This window comes from Pezoporus occidentalis, unplaced genomic scaffold (assembly GCF_034315485.1).
Source record: "Pezoporus occidentalis ecotype Australia unplaced genomic scaffold, CSIRO_AGI_Poc_V1 ctg13, whole genome shotgun sequence".
NCBI classification, from domain to species: Eukaryota; Metazoa; Chordata; class Aves; order Psittaciformes; family Psittacidae; genus Pezoporus; species Pezoporus occidentalis.
Window position 1 is genome coordinate 14,923,547 of NW_026913103.1, and position 23,286 is coordinate 14,946,832.

General features: G+C 39.6%; 1 long non-coding RNA gene across 2 annotated transcripts; it reads left to right on the plus strand.

Moving 5' to 3' along the window:
* The first annotated feature begins 1,838 nt into the window (after positions 1-1,838).
* Positions 1,839-17,665, plus strand: LOC134158344 (uncharacterized). Of its 2 annotated transcripts, XR_009962733.1 has the most exons (3): positions 1,839-1,986; positions 11,587-11,958; positions 17,442-17,665. It is a non-coding gene; the product is annotated as an uncharacterized LOC134158344 (long non-coding RNA). The 2 variants fall into 2 exon arrangements; XR_009962734.1 differs by lacking the exon at positions 17,442-17,665 and having other exon boundaries at positions 11,587-12,157.
* The last annotated feature ends 5,621 nt before the right edge of the window (positions 17,666-23,286 follow it).

Here is a 23,286-nt window from a genome sequence, read left to right on the forward strand (position 1 = left end):
GAGGGTATCAACCCTGGGGCCATGGGGAAAAAACCTAGGCAAGGCCAGCCCTGCCCTGGCGCGCCTGCTGGGATTGCTGGCCAGCCTGTCACTAATGCAAATGGTGCTGATGTTTTCTGCAAAGCAGACACCTGCCCATGGGGAACTGGACTGAGACCACCAAATTGTTTTAGGTAGGTCAGCAAACAGCTGTCTGCTTGTGTAATTTGGCTCTCCTAATTTGGAAAGGGATCTTATTCAGAGAGAGAGCTGTTTGCCTGCTGACAAGCTCACACGTATTATGCTGTACATAATGTGCACGATTAATGCCTGTTTACTGGAGCAATTGTGCTCTCTGACAGAGCTATAACTGCTTTTTTATGTGTCAGTGGCAAGCAGTAGCAAGCTCTTGTCCCTTTGGGAGAGGCAGTACAGCATGCAATGCAAAACCTTTTGATCAACAGAGATATTCTAGCCACATGGTAAAGTATGTATTTTGTTGGAAGCACCTCTTCTGGTTACCTACAGGTGTGCATGGTTTAGGCTTGGCAGCCGGTCTGCAGGTAGTAGACAGCTATGATTTTTATTGTTTTGATTTTCAGTCTTCTTCCTCATAGATAGTGCAGACTGACTGGCCACTAAAAAACTTTTTGGCCTAAACGTACTGTAGCTACTTTCACAATTTGCTTTTGAACCTCAGGGACTTCTGCAATCCTATTCTACATAGTGCTTTCACCATTGTTATAGGTATTCTTCTTTGTCTTACTCTGATTTTGCCTGGGAGTGCTAATCATGTAATGCTAGCACAGTTCTCCCACCCTTGTATAACAGAATCTTTCATACAAGGAAACTTTGGTTACATTATGCAATTCACTGTAAGCTTCAGTCAAATGTATAACATTTTCATGTGTTGCATTTACTTAAAAGTCCAGCTTTTTTTAAGATTGATTTCTGTTAATACAGTGCATGTTTTACTTAAAGAATATGGCAGACCACAGTGCTGAGAATTTACAAAGCAGTTAAAAACTGCAAATTAAAAAAGAAAACCTAAGATTGTGATACAAAATGACATTAAATTTTATTCTTATTTGATATAGTTTAGAATTTTTTTTTCATGTGTGAAAAATATTCATATTCAGCTGGTAATTGCCAACATCCACTTTTACACCGGCACATAAGTTTTCCTATTTGTCATTTTCCTAGTTTTGTAGGAATTAAAATAAAAGATGCAGAGACTACTGGAAGAAGTTGAAAAAACGAACAAAACAGAAAGAAGAATATATTTTACTTTTTATTTACCTGTATCAGGCATCCAGCTACTCAAAACCAGAAAGCATATGAAATAAAAATTTCACTCCTGGTTTCCTGCCAGAAAATAATGTAGCACATGAGCAGTTTCTCAAAGGAAACACTTGTCCTCTATTCCCTTGTTGTTCCATTGTTTTATTTAGCACTGCACCCTCAATTTAAATTGACCTACCCATTAATTTATTCTTAAATAAGTTAAGAATTTAACTTATTTCACTCTGCCTGTGAGATACACCTACAATTCTCCCTTGTTTCCTCATCAGGGTTGAAGAGCTTTCCACCTCTTTTCTGCATCCCCAGCTGTGTGTTCTCATCCTCCTCCATGGGAGGTTGCTACCCCCCTTTAGCCCTGCTTCTGCCATTGTTTCTGCAGCCCTGCTTTCAGCTGGATCTGCGAAATGAGCTATTTAACACAACCTCCCCACCCCCAGTGCTTGTGAGAAGGAACATGTTTTGTTTGTGACTAGGTCATTTTTTCAGATTTATTTTATAGGTGTCGTTGAACAGCTTAGTCCATGCAGTGGAGGAGGTGATAACTGGGGAGGTGGTGATGGGGAGAACTAGAGAGGAGCAGGTACAGGGAGGAGGGACCTGGAGCACCACGAGATCTGCTGGGCGAGGAAGTGCACCAGGAGGGGAGCCTGGATCTTGAGGTTACCTCCCAGTGGTGCAAGCATACTGAGAACGTCGTTGCAAAAGGTGTTTTTGGAGAGCTGGGAAGTGTTACCATGTAGGAAGGAGGTTGTGTGTTTGAGTGGATGATTGGCTATGGGAAGAGGGGGGCTGGATTCAAGGGTGAAAAATGAAGGGCTGTTAACTGTTTCCTTTTGTAACTAGCTATCTGTTGGATGAAAGCCAGTAATCTGGGATCAATCCTTAATACCAGCAGTTCACAGAGCTCATCTGATTTATGGGAAGCTGAAGTTCAGATTCCTCCACTGGTGCGTATTCAATTGGTCATGTGCGTTGGGAAAAGGTTGCTTCATGCGAGTGTCAGTCTAGTTTCAGGTAGGTGTTAGGTGCAGACCTGGTATTTCTTTGTTGCCTGAGAGTGGTCCAGCAGGCAGGACGTGCCTCTCTGATAACTACTCTGCATCCTGCCTGCACTTGTCTTTATGTGTGAGTGTGTGATCGAGGTCTGGGTCCCACTTCATGCCCAGGTACTTGGTGATCCCCACTTTGTGGCTCATCACCTTATGGGGCTTGACTGGCTGCACCTGTAGGGCAGAGACACAAGGAAACACTTACAGGGTACACTGGAAGTCACATAGGAGCTTGTTGCACCACCCAGTTTGCCCAAATGTTTCATATTTTGTGTGTGTATCTTTTGAAGGAGGAACAAAGCGATTAAACCCAGTGTTCAGGACATGCTAGTGGTCTATCACAACACTCCTATCACTCTGCATTCTTCCAGATGCAACTTAATGGTCTGGCTTTTGTGAGGATTGATAACAAACACCTGCCATTCCTCAGCTGTGTGTTTTCATTGACTGCAGTGGTTGAGAAAGGCACACAGATCACATTTGCCACTGCACTGCAACCTACCTTTGCTTACCGTGAGTTCCCTGAGCCAGCTGCATTCAGCTGCTGTAAGGGATTTCAGCAGCTGCCCAGGGTCCAATCAAACCTCCATCAATGAGGCCTGGTGGGTGAAGCCACCTTTTTATAAAGATATAAGCACAAATCTTGAGCTCTAAAAGCAGCATAGCCTTTCCTAAATCACAGGAAACATTCCCTGGGTGAATTGAGGACAATTTTCTTATGCCTGTTTTTCAGTGTACAGCCTGATGGATTCTCAGGCTTCAAATGCACAGCTTGCACACATGCACAGAGCTGCTACAGCACTGCTTGCTGAAGGTTCAAACATTCAACTTTGCGTCTGTGCTTGTGAGTTTAGAGCCCGACAGCTTTCATGTCATCTGCGTCTTTTGTGACCCCAGACTTTTGTGCCTTTCTTTTTTCTTTTCCAGCTACCATGGGTCCTCTCTATATTACGCAATATTGCCTTAATTATGTCTATTTATCACCTGTTATACAGAAAATTCACTGTTGTTCTTTCATCCTCTCAGTCAATTTTAATTCTAATCTCCAAACTATTCATCTTAAAATTACAGTGAGTCCCTTAATAGCCTTCTGTTGCTGAATTTTACTGAAGGCTTTTAAAACAGAACTCTCCCCCTCTTCCCCCCAGTTTTATTTTTCCTCTGATATTTTCTTGATTCCCTGGAGGAATTATTTTATGTTGATAAACAAGACCTTTCTTTACATATCCTATCCTACCTTGTACTTTTTGTAGTACACTTTTCTTATGATTCAGTAGTTCCTTATTGTTGAATTCAGTTTACCTGGTACTCTGGTAGAACACCCCATTCTCATCCCAGAGATCTCCACGATGGTTATTTCCTCCTGCCTCCCCCCCCCCAAAGCTTACTGTAGCTTCTTCCCAACCTCCACTTTGAAGAAACAATCCCTCACGTTCACTATGTAAGACAGAAGAAATGGAGACAGGGCGAGTTATTTTCATCTGTGTTATTATGTGTCACTGACCTGGCTTTATGTTTTCATAACTCTGGTTGTCAAGCAGTGTTTGGTAATGACAAGGGTGCGAAAGCATAAGGAGATCTAGCCAAAGAGTCTAGTCAAAGGTTGGGTGAATCTCTTACCTTCTTCTAGACCAATAGCAGATATTTAGGGTATACCTGAAGGGCTAAAGTTTTTGTAGCAGACTGATCCCAACTCTTGTACATCCTCTAAGCTTCCAGAACATACGAGATTAGCGATTACGTCAGCCAAAATTTGAATCATTATGCTTAACAGCCCCCTGTGGGCTTGTGTCTGAATTTATATGAAGGAAATCAGGAGAAGACAGCCATGCGTCCAATCCTCTGTTACAGAAAACAAGATGTTCAAAGTACGTCTTAAAAGTTTGTAGTCTTTTTCTTGAGCCTCTGTGATGTTATAAACTCTCCATTATGTCATTTAGAGATAGAAGTCTGGACTTCTATCTGTATAGCCTGAAATGATGATTATGGTGATAGGAGAGACAGTCTGATGCCTGTAGTATCAAGAGCTCTGAATTAAAGTTTTGTTCTGTCACTGATTTTCCCATGGTCGGGTATTTTATGGTTGACTTCAAATTACCAGTTGTCAGCCTGTCAGAATAGTAGATGCGGGGCTCCACGGTTAGATCTAGGAGGGACTGAAGGTGTTAGAATATCACACTGAAATTAGGAGAGTTTGTAAAGAGGAAATTAAGTCTTCAGCCAGATCATCTGTCCTCTCTGGCTCAAGGTGCATAGGCTGGAATATGTAGCCAGAGCTGGGAGAGGGCTGAGAGTGGGAACGAAGGGCAGTGCAGCAGCCCACAGGTGGATTTGCTGTATGTCAGTGTGGAACTGCAGTCCTGCATGGTGTTCTGATCTTAATTTCATTCTCTAAACCTGGACACTTGGGTCCACTTTTTGCTCCAAAATACGAGTGCTTTCAGCAAGCAGTGTCTGTTTTGTTTCACTTCTGCACTCACACTTTAGGGCTTGTTGAGATAAATAGGTTTGGTTTTGGAATTCCTGGCTGCAATAATACTTTCCTCAGCATTTGACAACTGCAGATGGCATTTTAGGTAGCTCTTCTAAGATAAGGATCTTGTGGCTTCCCTGGTTCTTTGTATAGCACACTAGACATATAATGACATGAATTCCTTTGTGTATTATTACTCGCAGTCACACAAACACATGATTTCATCTGTAGGCTACCATGTGACTCAAAATGAGAGTCAATTAATTGCTGTTTTTGCCGTGGCTGGAGTTCAGTCTGTATCACTGAATGATCTGTAAACAAAACAATTCTGTAGTTGAAATGGTTACAGGATATTTAATAAAGTTCATTTACGAGTATCAGTTATACGAGTAAAAATAGAGTATAAAAGGAGCTTAATATTTCTAGTTCAAAGTTAATAAACTAACCCAGAAAACAACAGCTGCTGTTACATTGTTATGTGCTCTCTGTGGTTTGGATGTGAAGTTGCATCCAATTTTACATCAATATATTATAATTTGGGTAAAACTGTTAACTGAATGTGTTAGATACCCTCTGATACTAGAAGAGTCCAAGAAGTCTGAAAACTAGCCCATGGAGCCAAATAGGGATTAGGATGTCAGTTCTTAGTTGTTATCAAAATGAAGCAATTATCTATGTGCCTTTATTGCCTCAGTGGTAGTTTGCAAATGTTCCTTGGAGACATCAGCCTAGAACTGTTTAGTCAGCAGAGCACATCTTGGAGAATTCCAGGAACTTTCACTCCCTTGTAATTTGTGATGGGACCAAATACATCCCTTCCTTCTCACTGTTACTTTCTTTTTTCCTCTCCTAGTGAGTAACAAGACAGAAACATAGCTATTGCCTTTTTTGCTGCCTTCTTCCCCCTTCTGGCTGCTTAGACTCACCAAGTGCATCTCAGGTTTGCTCAACAAGCCTGTGGATAAGACTCATGCATGCAGAATGTCAAGTAGTCTTTGTAAAGTCATTGCCAAACACAATGAAGGCAGAAACAAACAGGATATAGATACTAAAATTACATCCTGAGCACACAAATAATTTAAGCTATGGTACACCTTAGTGCTTTAATTTAAAAAAAACACTGAACACTTAAAAGGTCTTCAGTGACGCCAGTCTTGTGTTCTGGAATATGTTTGTCTGATTTGTAGCCCTTAAAGTCTCTTGGAGCTCTTTTGATTTCTTTTTTCCCTTTTTATTTTTTCCTCTCTATTGAATGTCAGTCAGTAGAGGATGATATTTTGGATCTCACTTTATTTCTAAGCTCTCTTGGGATCTGAAATCCTATGGTTCAGAACCTCCACAGCCTGAGTACCTTGAGTGCATGGGGCTTTCTCAGGGCACAGCCAACACCACCTACATACTGAGCTCCATACTAAGCTGGCAGTGTCTGGCTTTAAAAGAGTGAAAGAGAAGTTTTGGTGCTTCCTCAGTCAGAGGTGTTTGGTCTGTAGTGTGCTCAGGCAGACCTTAGAGAACCTAGGTTACATGTCGTCTTTTTTTTTTTCCCTGCTGATCATTGAGTAGTCCAGAGATCATTCTGGGGAGTGCAGGACTACTCACCGTTGCAAGGAAGACCTGCTATAATGAGTTATATTTCTGATCAGCCCTGTCGCTTCTCTGCTTAATCTTGTTTGGATATATTTCTCCTGTAAAGTATATAGAGGTTGCTGATCTACAGACTAGTGTTTAATCTGTGTGCCTGTGTATATATATATATATATACACACACACACACATATATATGTATTTTAATCTCAGTGTATTGCGAACTCTTTTTCTATGTAACAGAATAGGAGGGGTAGAAAACATTCCTGCCTTTGCCAGACTGGGTCCTAGAAAGTGTGAATCCTTGCAGGTAGATATGAAACAAGGACCAGTGCAGCCCACAGTACAGGTGGGAACTTCATAGATCATGTTGGGACAGTGAGTAGATCAGACAGTGGTGGGTTCAGAGAACATGGGAGATGGGGTGCAGGTGATCTGTTAAGTCCTGCAGCTTTTTCAGCTTCCCAGTGACAGTGCTATGACACCGGTGTGCAGTAGTCTGTGCAGTGATAACATCTAGGGGCTGCAAGTCTCTGCCGTAAGGACTCCTTAGCTGAATAAAAAGGTTGAGGTGCTTCTCTACAGCCTTCATTACAATGAAGACCCCATGCTCTATGGAGGGTCCTAGCTATGAACTGGGTGAGGAACACTTGTGAACATGACACTTCATCTCCAACAGTAGGTAGATTTAGAATATGCTGATATTTTCAGCTTGTTCTGACAGTTTTTTCCTCATTTTGCAGCTATTTTGAAAGGCCTAGTTTGAGGCAATAAAAAGTATGTGCATTGATATCTTCTCTTGGATCAGGACTGCATTCTTGAACTGAATGTCTCACTCATCCCCATTCACAGCACTTGCTTTGCATCACAGAGTGCTCTCACAGTGCTCAGTCTGGTTTCTTTTTCAAGAAACTACACCAAAAGCTGTGTTCCAGGAGGACAAATGGTATGCTCCAGTGCTGAAGTATTTGGTCTGTGGAACCAGGCTGGAATGCTCTGATGTAAGCCCACAAAATGCATGTTCTGCAGTGAGTGGGTTCCCAGCACCAACACTTCGACACTACAAATTGGCTCCTGTTGGGCTGCAGTACTCCCTAATACAGACACAGCCTAACTAAGCTTTTGTATCATGCATAATACTATAGACCTAGCGCAGGGATTGGAATTTTTTTCCCTGGCCAGGTGCTTTGAAGTTGGGCCTTGTAGGATTTGGAATCAAAACTCTTCAATCCTTTTTAGGTGCAGACCTAAATGCATGTCCTTTGGCATCCACCCATATAGTTCTGCTGTTAAATTTACCAAATAGAGACATTTGTGATAAGCATGTGAAGGAGAGAAAGGGATTTACAGTCTACATTGAAATCTTTCAGCAGGAAGAACACGCTCATTAGTGCAATATTCACTTTAATCTCGTCTTTTTCTTCTGCTGCTGCACACTGCTTTTCTACCAACACTGATTAGCAGCTACAAACCTGGCCTGTTTTTTCTTCCTTGAGCATCCTGCATATGGGGGATGGACCTTAGCTGTTGGTAGACAGGCAGTGAGGCTCTCTCTGTATTATGTTAATTTTGCCACTCACAATGTTTTCATTATAAGCTTCATTGTTTAGTGTTAATTTCCTGGCTGTTACAAATTATATCAGGATGAATTGCAGCACAAAGACTTGTAGACTTGATTTGATTTCCTTTCTCAGAGAAGGTGCAAAATTTTTCCCAGTTCTGTTTTTTGTTTGTTTTGGGTTTTTCTTCTTTGTTTTTAAATGTCTTTGTAATGTGAGTTTTCAGATACTACTTTCCTGATCACATGTATCTAACCAGGATTCTAATTAAAGGGAAAAAAACAATACTATTTTTTTGTTGGCTGCTTGTCCTTAGTCTGCCGAGGTCCTAGAGCTGTCAGTGAAAATACATGGGAGATTTTCAGAAACCAGTTGCCAGCCATCTCTTTAACAGAACTGAGCTGCTGGTTTTCTGTGTATGTGCATCAAGAAGAGGACAAAATATGGTGCTTTTTTTAGACAAAGAAAAAAACTCAGAAAGCATTTTATTTGTTCTTGTAGGTGGCTAAGCTACAAAGGACACCATCTCTGAAGCACACTACTATCCTTAGTGGCAAAAGAAATTATTTAGAGTTGTAAATCTAAATATCAAAGTTTAAGTCTGCAGGTATTCAGTATAGGCTCTCACCTTTTAGAAATGATGTTCAATGGGCACTTGGGAAAACGTGTTAAACAGTAAGTCACAGTTTCAGAGTGCTTATTCATCCATGAACACGAACACAGTAACAGACAATAAAGCAGGGTCTGAGAACGGCTGCTGCAGGTTTTTACAAAATAATAGGGAACGTGGAGTCAAAAGCTCTCAGTTTTGAAGCTGTCATGGAAGGGTATGACTCTCTTATGACTCCTGTTCAGTATAACCCAAGATTCATCCTATAACTAAATTCTACTCCATAGATTGAGCAATTTAGAAAGTATTTGAAAAAAGTTATTAGGGCTGATAAGCTATTTCACTTGTTAGATAGGTCCTTTAGTCTTGGCCCCTCTGCTTTTTAAAGATATATTTCTATTATTATATCTGAATACCTTTGGAGCAAAATACAGCTATAAATAGAATCATAGAATAGATATAGCTGATTTTACTGGTTGCTACAGAATTAAGTGGCTGAATACCATCTTTCCCAGCTGGTACATTAATTTGGGACACAATAATACATTAAACAAATTCCATCTGCACTGGGACAAGCTATAGCTCGTATCTAGGCAGAGGTATTCAGATTTGAATGCTTATTTTAAGTGAAAGCACTCCAGTTCATGCCAAGCAATATCTTCTGATCTACAGCTCTGGCTTTACCCCCCAAAGCTTTTTGTAAGTCACCAAGCTGCAGCGTATTTCTTTGCATGCAAAACCTTTTTCTTACATGGCTTTCAAAAACATAATGTAAGAATATATATAGATTCAACTGGCAGCTGACTGGCTACTGTGTATGCCACATTTGTGATTGTAGTCGAATGCAGCGCTCCAGGAAAGAAAAACGACTCTACAATTTTGGCTACTGCTGGGCATGGCTCAGGCCATCACTCAGACTTTGCTGTGCAGCTCTGTCAGGCACATCAGTCCTGGTTTGCAGCACCTCCGGTCTCCCATCCCCAAGGCAGCATGGCGCCAGCAATATGGTTTACAAATGGGTTGAGGTAGGTATACAGAAAGGAGTGGAGAATTGCCAATGACTTTGCTGCTAGAAAACCTGTGTATTGTTTTTTTTCCCTCACAGAGACGAGAAGGAGCCCTTTTGTATTAGCAATTACATTTTAATTAATTGCAATCTGGCCTGTGTACTAAATCTGGTTTGCAGAGTGCCCTGTCTTTAAAAAATTATTCCATTCCACTAGGGTCACTGGATTAGATTCTTCTCACAAAAATGTGCTCTACTGGTTTTGCAACTAAGACCACCAAATTCACCAATGAAGAATCTCATCTGAATAAGTATCAAAATATTTGGCATATAATACTGAAATTCAGAGCAATACATTTTACAGATATTATTATTTAATGGTTGGGGATCAGATGTTATGTGTCACAAATTGAAAAACAGATATTAAAAAGTAGTTTTCTGTGTTTAAGGAATTGAGAGCTTGAACCTCCATGTCCAGTGGAAGTGCAGATCTGGGCTTTACTTGATTATTAAAGTCTTCAGCCTGTTGCTCATCTATCTGTGATCAGTTTTACCATCACTGTGATGTATCTCTGTTTATATCTGTAGTGAGTAAGTAAAATTGGTTGAATTAAAATTTTAGTCAACAATTAAAATAATTATGCAACTCTATTAAGGCACATGTGTAATAAGAGAATAATTAGGAGTAACAAGTTTTGGCATAAGCACAGTAAATTTGCATGGATCATTGTCATAGTGATATTTGAAAGTGTGAATACTTTGGTGGGATAAGTATATATTATTTAATTGTAGAAAAATATGCCAGAAGATAGGTACTAATGCTTGCTACTTTCCCCTCTAATTTTACCGAAAATCTTACTGAATTTTAGCGTCATATAAAGAATGAATTTTCAACAAAGCAGGTAGAATGGTCATCCTGCAATTAAATATTAGCAATTTATTCTCAGAGAAATAACATCTATGAGTTTATTTCTGATAAAAAAAGAATCTCCCTCTCCCATCTACAAATATTTATTATTTCCACTAGAAAACCTCCTTGTTGCAGTTCTAAGGAGAATTTTGTGAGCAGGTGAGGGTCTTGTTCTAGGATTTTCTATGCAACCAGATTTTTGATATGTGGATTGTCAATTTTGTAATCCATTATTGCCCAAGTTTACAAATGACCAGCTAAATCAGTATGGTTAGCCTAATCTGACTGTGTTCCCCTTCTACAGCTGTATGTGTGCTTTTGGTACATTTTCCTTTGGTATTTTTCCCTGTGGATACTTTGCCCTATCTCCAGGATCTTGGTGGATTTCCTTTTATTTATGCATGATGGAGGGAGTTATGGGAAGGCAGTGGGCAGGTGATGCTATCAATGATCCTGTGAGCTTGCTTGAATTTTTGTTTCAGTTTGGGTACCTGTACCCAAGGGTTAAAAGCATGGGCCATGTTATAAATGACATGTTTGAAAACTTAGGGGGCAGAGAGGAAGGACTGGGTATGAGCTGCTGCAGGATTACCATGTACAACTACAGTGTAGACAGTGTGTTAGTGATGTTAACTGCATAGCCCCACTTCATGGAGCTTTTTCTAAGCCTGAAATTGGTCTTCATATCTCCTTGTAGTCCCCTATAGAGCTCAGGACACCCCAAAAGTCCATGAGAAATTGCTAGTGTCTCTCACAGACAAACACATACAATCTGCATTCCTTAATATACAGATGAATAACTAGATGTCATTTTGTGATTTTCTGGCTTAAAAAGATGTGACCTAGTGACTTAGAAGTTAATCTATCCAGTCTTTGTTAGCTGGTAGAGTGCAGTGTCAGATTTGGAGATTTGGTAAAAATCCTTTCCTGGATAGCAGTCGTCTTTTTTTTTTTTTTAATATGCAAGTGTGCATAACTTGATGGTGCAAACCTTTATTTTACAATTTATTATCCAAATTCTTCCTTGTTCTACTCAAGGAAGTGAAGCTTAGATATGTATGTTCAGGCAAGAGCTTAAGATTTATTGGCGTCTTCTGTCATATCGTACTTGCAGGCTCTGTGGAGACACTGGAGTCACCAAGGAGAAAATAGAAGTGCTGCACACAAGTTCCCTTTTAAATGAAGAACTGGGAGAAGGACTGCACCTCTGGATGGAAACAGAGGTGCACGTGAAAACCCCTCAGTAATGTTTTGATGATGAACCATCCTCTTCAGTGATTTCCCTGAAAACAGAGGTGCAACTTGAGGTGGCAGTCCAAAACCAGTAGTGTCATACCATGTCACAAATTACTCTTATCTTTCAAAGAAGGCATGTGACAGTACTGTGCATGCTGTCCGTGCAAGTGCATCCTTGCTGGCACTTGTGTCCTAGTGAAACAGGTCTACTGACTTGTGAGCCAGTACACAGCCTGTCTAGCAGATGGAGGTGAGTGAAGTCAGCCAAAAGACCATGCACTAGCTGCTCACCAAGTGTGCTAGCTAACGGCAGGACTCCCTGACAGAAACATCCAAATGTCTCGCAGTAGTATCATATCCATATACTGGTGCTTGGCAAAGATCAAGTAAATTACTTTAACAAGAGAAATAGAAAGAAAAGAAAAGAAGAAGAAAAATAGAAATAAAAAGATGAGAGGTTGTGTTTATGTTAACATTAGCAATATAGCTGGAGTATGTGACTCGACATTTTAAAAAGTGATGTGTCACTCCATCTTCTATCGCCACTGGCAAAATGAGGCATGCAGGGGAAGGGCTAGCTCTCTTCAGGAATGAGTTCAAGGTTGTAGGGTACACTTGTAGCATATTAATTAAAAGAGCCTGATCTCCTGACTCTGTTTTCTGCCCTGTATGCAAGACCAGTAAAACAAGAGCGATCTCTAGCACTCTGACTCTTAATAAAATGATCTCTATTTAATGCTGTTGGCAATGAGAACGGAGTTGTGTTTGTAAGAATGATTTTTAAACCCCTGTGATAACCAAACAGCAATATAAACCAGCTGAACTATCATGCAAAGAGCTAAAAATGGCAGTCTGGATAAACTGCCACCATAAATGGAGAATGAAAATGCAGTCTGTATAAAGGTCTGCTAGTAACTTGTCAGACTCATTTGGTGCCTCCTGTGATAGTAACATTTGTCATTTGTAGAACAATGTAGTAGACCTGTGCTGCCATGAAGAGAAGTGTTACTTGACATTCGGGATGCTACGTAAATATGCTAAGAGCTAGTCAGCACTTCTCTGGCTGGCTTTTTAAGGGCTTATGGCATGGGGGTTGGAACTAGATGATCATAAGGTCCTTTCCAATCCTAACTAGTCTATGATTTTATGATAATTGAACCACACAATCTCTCCAATGCAAAAAGGGCTTAAGTGGAGCAGAGTCTTACTGCTGTGATTTTGGAAATTCCTTTGTGGTTGTGAATTGCAGGAGTCAGAAGAAAAGGGCAGAATGAGTTGTGTTTGACAGACAGCACAGTCAGGACTATGAAGCTTCAGAGTCGTTGCGGCTCCCCCTGCTTCGTGCACTGGAGAGTTGGTGGAAAACCTACTAAATAGTACCAGTACCTCACCAGGCAGATGGTCAGGCAAAGGCCAGAGCCCTCTGTCCCTCACTACCCGCCTCCTCCAGTTCCCAGATGCAAGATGAACTGGCATGGGGGTTGCTATAATTTGCTGCTGGTGTAGACCAGCAACAAATTACTGCCTTGAGGAGCAAGCAGGAATAGGGAAGAGCACCTCTGAGGCATAAGGCCTCTGGGATGATTCCTTATGCACCACCCATCTCTCAGGGTTATGCCCAAAGGCCCAAGCTACCCTCTGGAGCATACATCTGAAGTCACCAGAGAGCAGAGAACCTCTCTTCCACCTCCTGAATTTCCTTCTCCCCTTCTGAAGTGTAATCAGTGTAGATAGATGTCAACTTGATTACATTTGAAAAAACAAACCATATTGGTATGTGTCTTGAACCTCAGTGTGATAGAGACACGCTTCCTGACAGGCTTAGAACAATACCTTTAGCTAAGGCGACTTGCTTCTACTTGCTTGCCTCTTTTTGCATTTCCACATTTTCAAGAACTTTGAACGCAAATGTCCACTTTCCAACAGTGCCTTTTGAACAATAACTGGTAAAGCAAGACATTATTTGGCATGAATACTGGGGTCATGATTGGATTCCAGAGGGGATATATTCAAATATGCAGCCAAAAATTCAAACATTAATGGTGGGCCCTTTACTCCCACCTTGAACTTCTATTTGCATCACAAATTTTACAGCTTTAACTAGTTGGAAGAAACTTTAATTTGTATTTGAACGTAGCCATACTTAAAGATAGACCAACAAATGCTGAAAGTGATATATATAATGCATCACCAAGGTCAGGGATCCCAGTATCTCAGAGTCATTGATGCATTTATGACCACTGTTTTCCTGCTAGGATGAGTTGTATAGTAGTTTTGCACTGAAAAAAAGGCAACTGGCAATAGGATTCACCTTAGCAAATGTAGACACTTGCAATGGAGGTCTCCAAATCCCAGCTAAGCATCCTATGCTATTCAAAGTCACTGGAGAGAAATAAGCAATTCTAGGTGTGATTTATTTTGTCTTGATTTAGATGTCTGTATGAGATCAGATGAATCAGTTTCTCAAAGTGCTACTGACTGCACAAAGAATTCAGAATGAGCAGCTCAGATGTTTGCATCGTAATTAAACAGCAATCGTATTCAGGGAGAATAGAGATTGCAGAAGGATTTAGGTGTTTGCATCTGAAATGTGGATATTCAGAATGCTTTTTTAGTTTCCTCTTCTCCTTGGAGATACCAAGAGCTCTTGAGGATCAAATCTATAGACTTGCTGAAGGCAAGCATGCCTGTCTGTGAGGCACCTTGACTCCCAGTGACATCCACTGCCCTAGGCTTCCCCTGTTCAAATGAGGAAAAAAGCAAAAAACATCAGTCAGGGCACAGTGAATCTCTGAAATATCACAGAGTACAGGCAAAGATGCAAAAAAAAAAAAAAAAATATTTAAAGTTCTGGATTATCTGGATATACTTCAGAAGTGGTATTTTGGGGTGATATTTTGGTTATTGCTCCTTTTGTTAAAATACATATTCTCCCCATGTAAGGGGAAAAAGAATAAGGCTGTAATTTATATATGATATTGAACATACTGTATCATAATTACAATGGTATTTGGTGCGTGCCTACACATATCTGTGTATGTATATATGTGTATAATAAAATCTGCAAATATTTCCAATAGCTTAAAATATTTTAAATTATGAGAACACTGTCCTGGGTTCAGCAGTAGCAGTCATTTTTCCCCTTCTTGGTAGCTGGTGCAGTGCAGTGTTTTGACTTTCAGCTCGGTAACAGAGCTGATAGCGATGTTTTGGTTTGGCCAAGGACTTTGTGAGCCTCATGCTCTGCCAGGGAGGAGGGGAAGCCGGGAGGAAGCAGAGACAGGACACCTGACCCAAACTGACCAAAGAGGTATTCCATACCACAGCACGTCATGGCCAGGATGTAACTGGGAGTTAGCCGGAAGGGCTGGGAGACTGCAGGGTTGGAGGAGGTATCGGTTGGAGCTTGGTCGGGCTTGGGGGGGCGAGTTATCGGTCAGCTGGTGCTGAGGTGTTGTATTCTCTTCCCTTGTTATTTCCTTTATCATTGTTATTATTGGTGGCAGCAGTAGTGATTTGTGTTATACCTTAGTTACTAAACTGTTCTTATCTCAACCTGTGGGAGTTGCATTCTTTTCGATTCTCCTCTCCGTCCCTCTGGGAGTAGGGGGAGGGAAAGAAAGGGGGGAGTGAGTGAACGAGTTACCTGACTGGGTTTAAACCACGACAAACACAAAGACAGCAATGCATTTAGACCAACAATTCCAGTTACTCACTGCTAAATATGCAAGCTTGGGAAGGCTCAACTATGTGGCTATCCCTCTTTTCAGCCTCATTGCCCATTTTTGAAGATCTATAGCTTTCTAAAGCCTTTGATGGCTTGTTTAAAATTATGTCAGGTAGAGGGTAGGGCTCAGATTCTCAGAAGTAATTTGATGCATACTTCTTCCTAAAATCTACTCTCTCCCTCTTTGGCACTCAGCAGACTTTGTCTAAGTTCTAAGAGTTCTTATGAGTATGCTCCAGCAGCAATACAGTTTTTCCCATTAATCTCATTGAGAGCTAGAGCATTCCCTCTGATGGCTGTATTTTTACTTCTTTGGTCCAGCATGGTTTAACAAGAAAGTGACTATAAATCTCCTTCTTTTACCTAGTGTCCTACTCTTCCTTTGGGCTGTCTAAAATATCCTGGATTTATATGCAATTAATCAGAACATTTATTTTTCCAATACATCAAACTATCCAAGCTGTTGTGGGTAGAAGCTGGTCTTCATAGTCAGGGTAAACAACACACTGCACAGGACACTTCATGCGTTGAAAAATTTGCAGGGAAAAGACATTATCAAAGCTGCTTTTTGTCCAGTACATTTGATACTCTCCTAATTTTCCATGCTAAATGTATGCAGAGTAACTCAAAAGGGAAAAAAAGTACTTCCTGCTTTGGTAATGGTAGAGCCAAAGCTGTCACTAACAACATTATCATGCATAAGGAATTCTCTGATTTCTTTTTCTTAGGTAGCATTTTGGAGGAATTGTAAAGTATAAAAATATCCCAGATTTTATTCGGAGAATAAGTTCCTTTTGTGGGATTTCTGGAGCCCTAAGGGGCTGGTTAACAGTTAGGAGGACTGGAAATAACTACAAAAAATAGGGCACTTGGAAGATTACTAATTTCTGAACTTCCCTAAAGGAGCCTGAACGAGATCTGTCATCTGCTCAGTAACATCTTCTAGAATAAATCAGATGGATTATGAGTGGCCAACCCACAGTCCAGAAAATTTTGTTCTGAGAAACTGGAGGCCTGTGGGATGGAGGGGAACCTCCGCATGGTTTGAAAATGCAAGTCCCATCAGACACTGACTATTTACCCATCTCTTTTGCTAGATACCAGTGTTGAAGGTTTTGTAAGAGCACATGTCTGTGACTCCTTGGGACACCAAGTCCAATTCCTCACACAGGTGGCAGGTGGGTGGTTGGTCCAGATGTGCCCACAAGGGCTTTTTGCCTCAACCTCCAAATCCTAGCATTTTCCATAGTAGACATAGCCAATCAGAAGGGCAAAGGCCTCAGTGTTTTATTAAGAACAAAAGATATCAGCACTGTTGATGTCTTAGAACCAGCAATAGTCTGTGTGTTATACAATATAATTATTATATTGTTTTCACAATACAGTATGGCCAGGGTTTTATATTTTTCCCTTTTTTTATTTTTATTTTTTTTTTGCAAAAGAAGTAGAAAGCAGTGCTTCTGGCTTTCAATGAGAGAGCACAAGACAGAAGGTCTGAATTCTGCCATTCTCAGCTACCACAAACACCCCAGCCTGCAAACAATTCTGCCTATTTATGCAAAAGTACTTTTTGATTAAGGTGAAATACAAGTTGAAAAATATAGAGTAGACATTGCTTTCCTGGAGGTTAAATACAATAACATTCTCTTCCTTCCACCTTTCCTCCATATCCCCTGTCATTTTCCATTTCACCTAATTTCTGTTTTTAAAGCCATCTTCTCTGGGTGAATGAGAGATCGAGATGGGAGAAGTGCTTCCTCAGGCACATCAAGGTGGAATAGTAACACTGTTTTCCTGAAGTGGGGAACAGTCTGAAAATAACATGGAGACATCTGAGAGAGAGGTGCACAAGGAAGACATCTTTGACAACGCATGGAGGCGAATGTCAGGCCAGGCAAAGTCTTCAAGCCTAATGAGAGAGGACTGGACGTGGGAGCTCTGTTGATGAACAGCGATAGAAGGATGTCATCATGCTCTGGCTGAACAGGCTTTTCTCTTTGTTACAGGAAGCACATGTTGTCCACATGGGTTGGTACAACCATCTTTCAAAATCACATCCATCTGGACTGCAATACAAGTCCCCAGCCCTGGGAGGCAGACTTGGTCCTCGGTGTCATTTTTCTTAACAGGAGGTGGGTGATCTCCTGACTGAAAGGGTCCTTTACACAGAGAGCAAGACAAAGCTAAGGCCTCCCTGCCTTTTCCTTCTCCAAATCACAGGAGAAAACATGAAACAAACAGAATAAGCTGGCTGAGCCCCAAAACTTGTTTTCCTGTGTTATAATCCTGTTTCTCCCTGTAAATCGAGCCCCAAAACTTGTTGTTTTCCTGTGTTATAATCCTGTTTCTCCCTGTAAATCTGTTTTGTCAGACAAAGTAAATCTTTACTTGATACATAATACTTGTGAGGGTTGATGCTTCCTGACCTGTGTGGTGGGAAAATGTTCCTGCCTCTTCCTGGGTGGACTGCCTGGGGGAAACAGACATTTTGTGGAGGCCAGAGGGGAAGATATACTTAACCAGGCAAGAACCAGGATGCAAATTTACGGAAAAAAGAAATAATGGTATCTTAAAGTGGATTGTAAGAAGAAGGATGCAACAGTTGGAGCCCTTTGGATGGTCCTAATGGACGGCTGAATGAAATGCTGAATGGATGGCATTCAGCAAGTAGTCTGCTACTTCTGCCTACTACTTCTGAATGCTTCTGCCACAAAGTAGTCAGAGAGCCAGGGCAGCTGGATGCATTGGCTGCCTGGCCACAGACTGAGAGCAGGAAGGGTGGCACAGCAGAGTTCCAATGTTTGCTGTTGGCTGTGTTTCGTCTCACCTGGTGGCACCTGGCAGATATCAGTCAGCCAAGCAGCTCTCAAAAAGAAGTCCTTTTAGTTTTCCTTATGAAACATGCTCACTTTTAAGAAGGTATGTATAATAAACTGGGAGATTTTGTGTGAAACTAGCTACAGAATTTTTGTTTTGTTGTTAATTTATATAATAGGTCTTGGTTGCTCTTTAAGAATTACATTTATTACAGTGCTTATTGAACATGGAGCTGGGTTAGAAACAAAGATTTACTTATTTATAATTCCAATTTAAAGACTAAATTCTCATGAGAAGACTGAATTTTTTTTTTATGATTTCCATTTAAAAAATTTGGAAATCTCATTATCTAGAAGTTTTATATATAAAATCTTTACAGCACTCCAGCAAAAGGTAAATAAAAGTCACTTCAAGAGTTCCAGTTTTGGATATCTAAATTATATAACATTATCCGTGTTTATTAAAACTGTATTTGTACATGCTTTCATTACTAAAACCTTTATATGTCAGTGTCCAAATACTGATGCTATGCATAAAGTGCTCCGTGAGGTACACCCGTATGTTGCCAAAGTAGCATGAACATGTGCATTGATGTTGATCCAAAGGAAGCCTAGGGGTTATTCCCTTCCCTCTTGTACGCTGATTATTTCTGCCAGGCCCAGAGTAATCTGTGTGAGAGCGCAGGAGCCATGGCTTGGTGACAGGATATACATGCAAACAGATAGCTTGCATGATGATTGCAAGTCTTTTTTCCTGAATGTGCTGTGTAGCAGCATCTTTGAGTTGTAGGAGAAGACAGTGTGGGGCAGCTGAGAAGGACCCAGCTCCATTGCTCTGGGGCTGGGTTTGGTTGGTGCATAGCACCCAATTAATATGAGGCCCAGAAACCCTCCCTCTCAAGCCCTGTTTGTAAGGATATCAAAGATAAACTGTAAATATGCCATACAGAATGATACTTTTATGTTTTTATGCTAAAAATGGGTAAAGGAATTGTTAGGACCCTTATGAGGAAAATGTATAATATATGGCATTAAATATTGACTTAAATATCTGTTTTGCCACCTGTTTCTATTATTTCAGTATGCAGTTGCTTCAAGGTAAGGTACGATTTTTATGTCCCTTCTGTAATACTGTATAATACATTAGAATTTTCTAAGTCTTGGAAAAATCAATCCCCTTTCCCTATTCAAATGCAGATTTTAAAATATCAGATCTTATAGCAATTATATTTCTGATCCTTTTATTGTTAAGTCTATGTGATTATTAATTAATCATATAAAGGTTTTTTGGATGTAGATGGCTGAAAACCTGATTGGAAAGTCATGAGAGATGTGAGGGTCTTCCTTGGAGTGATTAGTAACATGCTAAGTAATGACACCTGTGTAGTCATGTCTTTACTAAAAAATGATGATGGTAATATGGCTAGTATTTACTGGTAGGATCAGTAAGATACTGTATGTGTTAATACTTGACAGGAAGAGGTATCTTCTGTTTACACTGCAAATTGCACAGCTTTGCAATTTTGCAAAGTTGACAGTGAGTGACTTTTCGTGTTAGGTATGTTATGCAATGTTGTGTTCAGCTGGGAAATGTGTGTCACAGTCTAGCTAGATCTGAGCAGAATTTAGTTAGCACGCAGTAGACTCAGCTCTTTACCTGATATTTTATTTAGTGAACTGGGTGGTCACAGTAAGTGACTAGGACTTCAAAATAACACATCTGTCACGCAAACACTCGTTATTCTAGTTAAAAACCAACACTGAATACTTTCCTGTGCATGACCATGTTTTCACATTTGAATGGATTCTGCTGCTTGTTTGATTTTAAAGTAATAGTTATTATTATGTAGAGCTGTTTCATTGAAAAACGCTCATCCTTGGCTGTGATAATGTGTACCAAACAACCTTTGATTTTACCTGAAATAAAATAATAGGACTTTAATCTGTGTTATCTGTGAGCTTGTATGTGCACATGCACACACGGGTGTTGGCATTGTGACACAATGCAAACACCACAGGCACATGCACATACATAGAAAGAGAAAATTATTTTTCTCATGTTTATTTTCTTGGCACTTCCAGTTTGGTTAGATGTGAGATAGATGAAACATTTGCATCTTCTATCTGCATAATGAGTTCTATACAAAATGATTGCAGCTAATGCAAAAGACAGGGTGGCATGTTTTCAGTTTTAATGGGGACACTCAGAAAACTTCCAATCTTTCTTGACATTTCTTATAGCAAAATAAATGTGGTCTAGGTTGGAGTGTCTATTATGAAAATAAGAGAAGAGCAAGTCAATTATATTTCAATGACTGAATAGCCAGGGGTCCTCATTAAAATGATCAGAAAGGCTGCAGTGTTGCTTTCTTGTATGTAGCCACTGATTAAGTTGTATAAGAATGACATGGCCTTTTTGGGAGAAAAGCAGAGTATGCCGTGGTCTCTACTCAGCCAGCCAGAAATCGTTGACACTTACAAAAGTGAGATGCGCACTCCGTCAAGAAAGGGAAGTTACTACTTATGGGGTCATGCACTCCTGATGTATTTAAAAATAGTTGTGGCTGTTTTATTGGGCACAGTCAGAGAAAGCTTTGAATTTGTGCTAGGTTGTACGAAAATGCCTGCGGTATGGTGGTGATATGGTATGTTTTCCTTTCCACTGGCTTCGATGAAGTATACATAGCTTAACAGAATAGTACTATTATTATGATCTTTGTGTATTTGAAGCTTTAAGCAATATTTTAGTTATCAGTTCATTACTATTCATTTCTTAGAATTTAAATTCTTCTTATTTGGCAATTATTTTTTTGGTATAAAATGGTAGGAGCAAAAGGCTCGGTAATTTTTTTCCCGGGAGAGACTGTATCCTGAAACAGTAAAAAGAATACTTGTTTTACCCTCCCGAGGGTCTGCAGTCTAAGGATATATAGTAAGGAAACATAGGCTAAGATCTGCTAATCCCTGATCAAGTGGCTGTAGAATTAAAAGAAAAATATTTTCTCTTCCATGTTTTTTAATAGACCTTACACATTTACTTTAAAATAATCTTCCTGCTATGACATTTTATACAATTTCACCTCATAAAGGATACTTGTGATAAGGATTTCTATAAAGAGATATACCTTGTATTTCTTTTTTTTTTGTATTAGAAGGTATCATAGAATGTTAACATTTTACATTTAAGAACGATACAAAGCAGAACACCCATGTGTTAATTAAACTGTCATAATTTTTCTTCCCCCTTTAAAATAATTGCATCACTAACAGTTTCTGAAGATCAAATGAGAAATAAAAAATGAGGTTTAATAGTGATATTTTTGTTCTTAGTACAGTGCAGCAGTTTGAAACAATAATCTTAATCTTCCACCAAGGTGGAAATACATCTCAGCATTGTATTCTACTTTTACCATCTGATACATGTAAAAATTAATGTGACAAATTAAACCAAATAGAATTGCTGCTGTTTCTAACTGCAAGTAGTAGTTAATCTAAACTTGTATTCTAACTCAAATTACATCATACAGTGTTTAATCATTAACAATGGTGTTTCATAAATTAAGACAAATTGAGATTTATATTACAGTCTGCTCATATTTTGGTGAAATACTTTTCAGTCTCAAGAAAATCAATAGTAAAAGATACTATAAGCTAAATATATTAATGTATCAGGTGCTTAAAACTAATTCCATGTACTAAAATTAGCTAATAGTGCAGCTAAGTAATGATGCTCTTCATTTCCAATTCAGGAGCTCAGTAATGGACAAGGAAAATGGCAAGTGCCTGCAGTCAACAATAAATGAATTGGTAATTTTACCAATTATTATGTACCACAAGATGCCTCCTTTAAAAGTTTTCATTCTTTATTTACACACATGGCATGTAAACAGGAGACAAAGCGTCTCTGCCTTATTTACTTATGAATGCATGACTTGCTTTAATTCTTTTCCATGTAGTTTCTCTGATATTTGGACTCTAAAGTGTTTGTGAAATTCACCCAGTCATTTCCTGTTTAATATGTGCAGAATCTCATTGTATTAAAAAGAATCTGGTTTATTTCTTACCAGTTAGCACTATGCAATAAGACTATGTAATTTATGTCTTTATTTTTACAACAGGGATACAATTCATAAATAGGACCCAATTGATGAGGCTATTTGATGTAATACCCTGAGTAAGAACGCAGTATTATGGTGCTTAACACTTGACTTTGGCCCAAAACACCTGCAAGTCTTTTCTCAACATTTTAACAGCTGGTCTAGTATACATATAGCAGTATGTGGTACTGAAATTACATAATGACTAAAGAAGATAAGTGGAGCTATTTCTTGAAAAAACTTTGAAAAAGTTTGAACAGTGAAGAGTAAAGCTTGATATTTTTTAGGGTACTCTGGTTTTGTGCTTCTCAGCGTGCACAAACGTGAACAAATTAAAATATTATTCAGAGAGATTGGGGAGATAGCTTTAGAGACTTTGCCATCCTTTTCTAATGTACTTACATAGATTTATGATTTATGAGTCAAAATATTTTTTAACAAAACTAAAGCAATGAAGTACTGTGGGTCTTTGAAAGTAATTAATGCTATATTCACTGTTTTCTGAAAGTGAATCAACACCATGGCAGGCTATTCATCTCACTGGTCTTAACCGTTTGCTTACACTTATCTGAAAAATCACCTCAGAGCTGATTTTTCTGAGGGGAAACATGTTGCACGAGGTGGATATGATTGTACTTTATGTACAATTCTCAATAGCAATTCACCATCTTTTAGAGGCAGAATTTCTTACATGACTTAGCTCTTTATAGATGTGCATGAAAGGAGTGGAATTTTGCAGGAAATATTTTATGTTGTTATCTGTGTCTTTACACCTGCATTTTCCTAGTAAGAAATGTAAAGCAGAGCTTGCATTATGGGAAGTGTGCTGCCCATGTTTTAAGGGGTCATGCAAGATTAAGAGATTAAAGTTGAGAACAAGTTACTGTATGTGAATTAAAAAACAAAATTAGAATAATTCACAGGGAAAAAGCCCCACT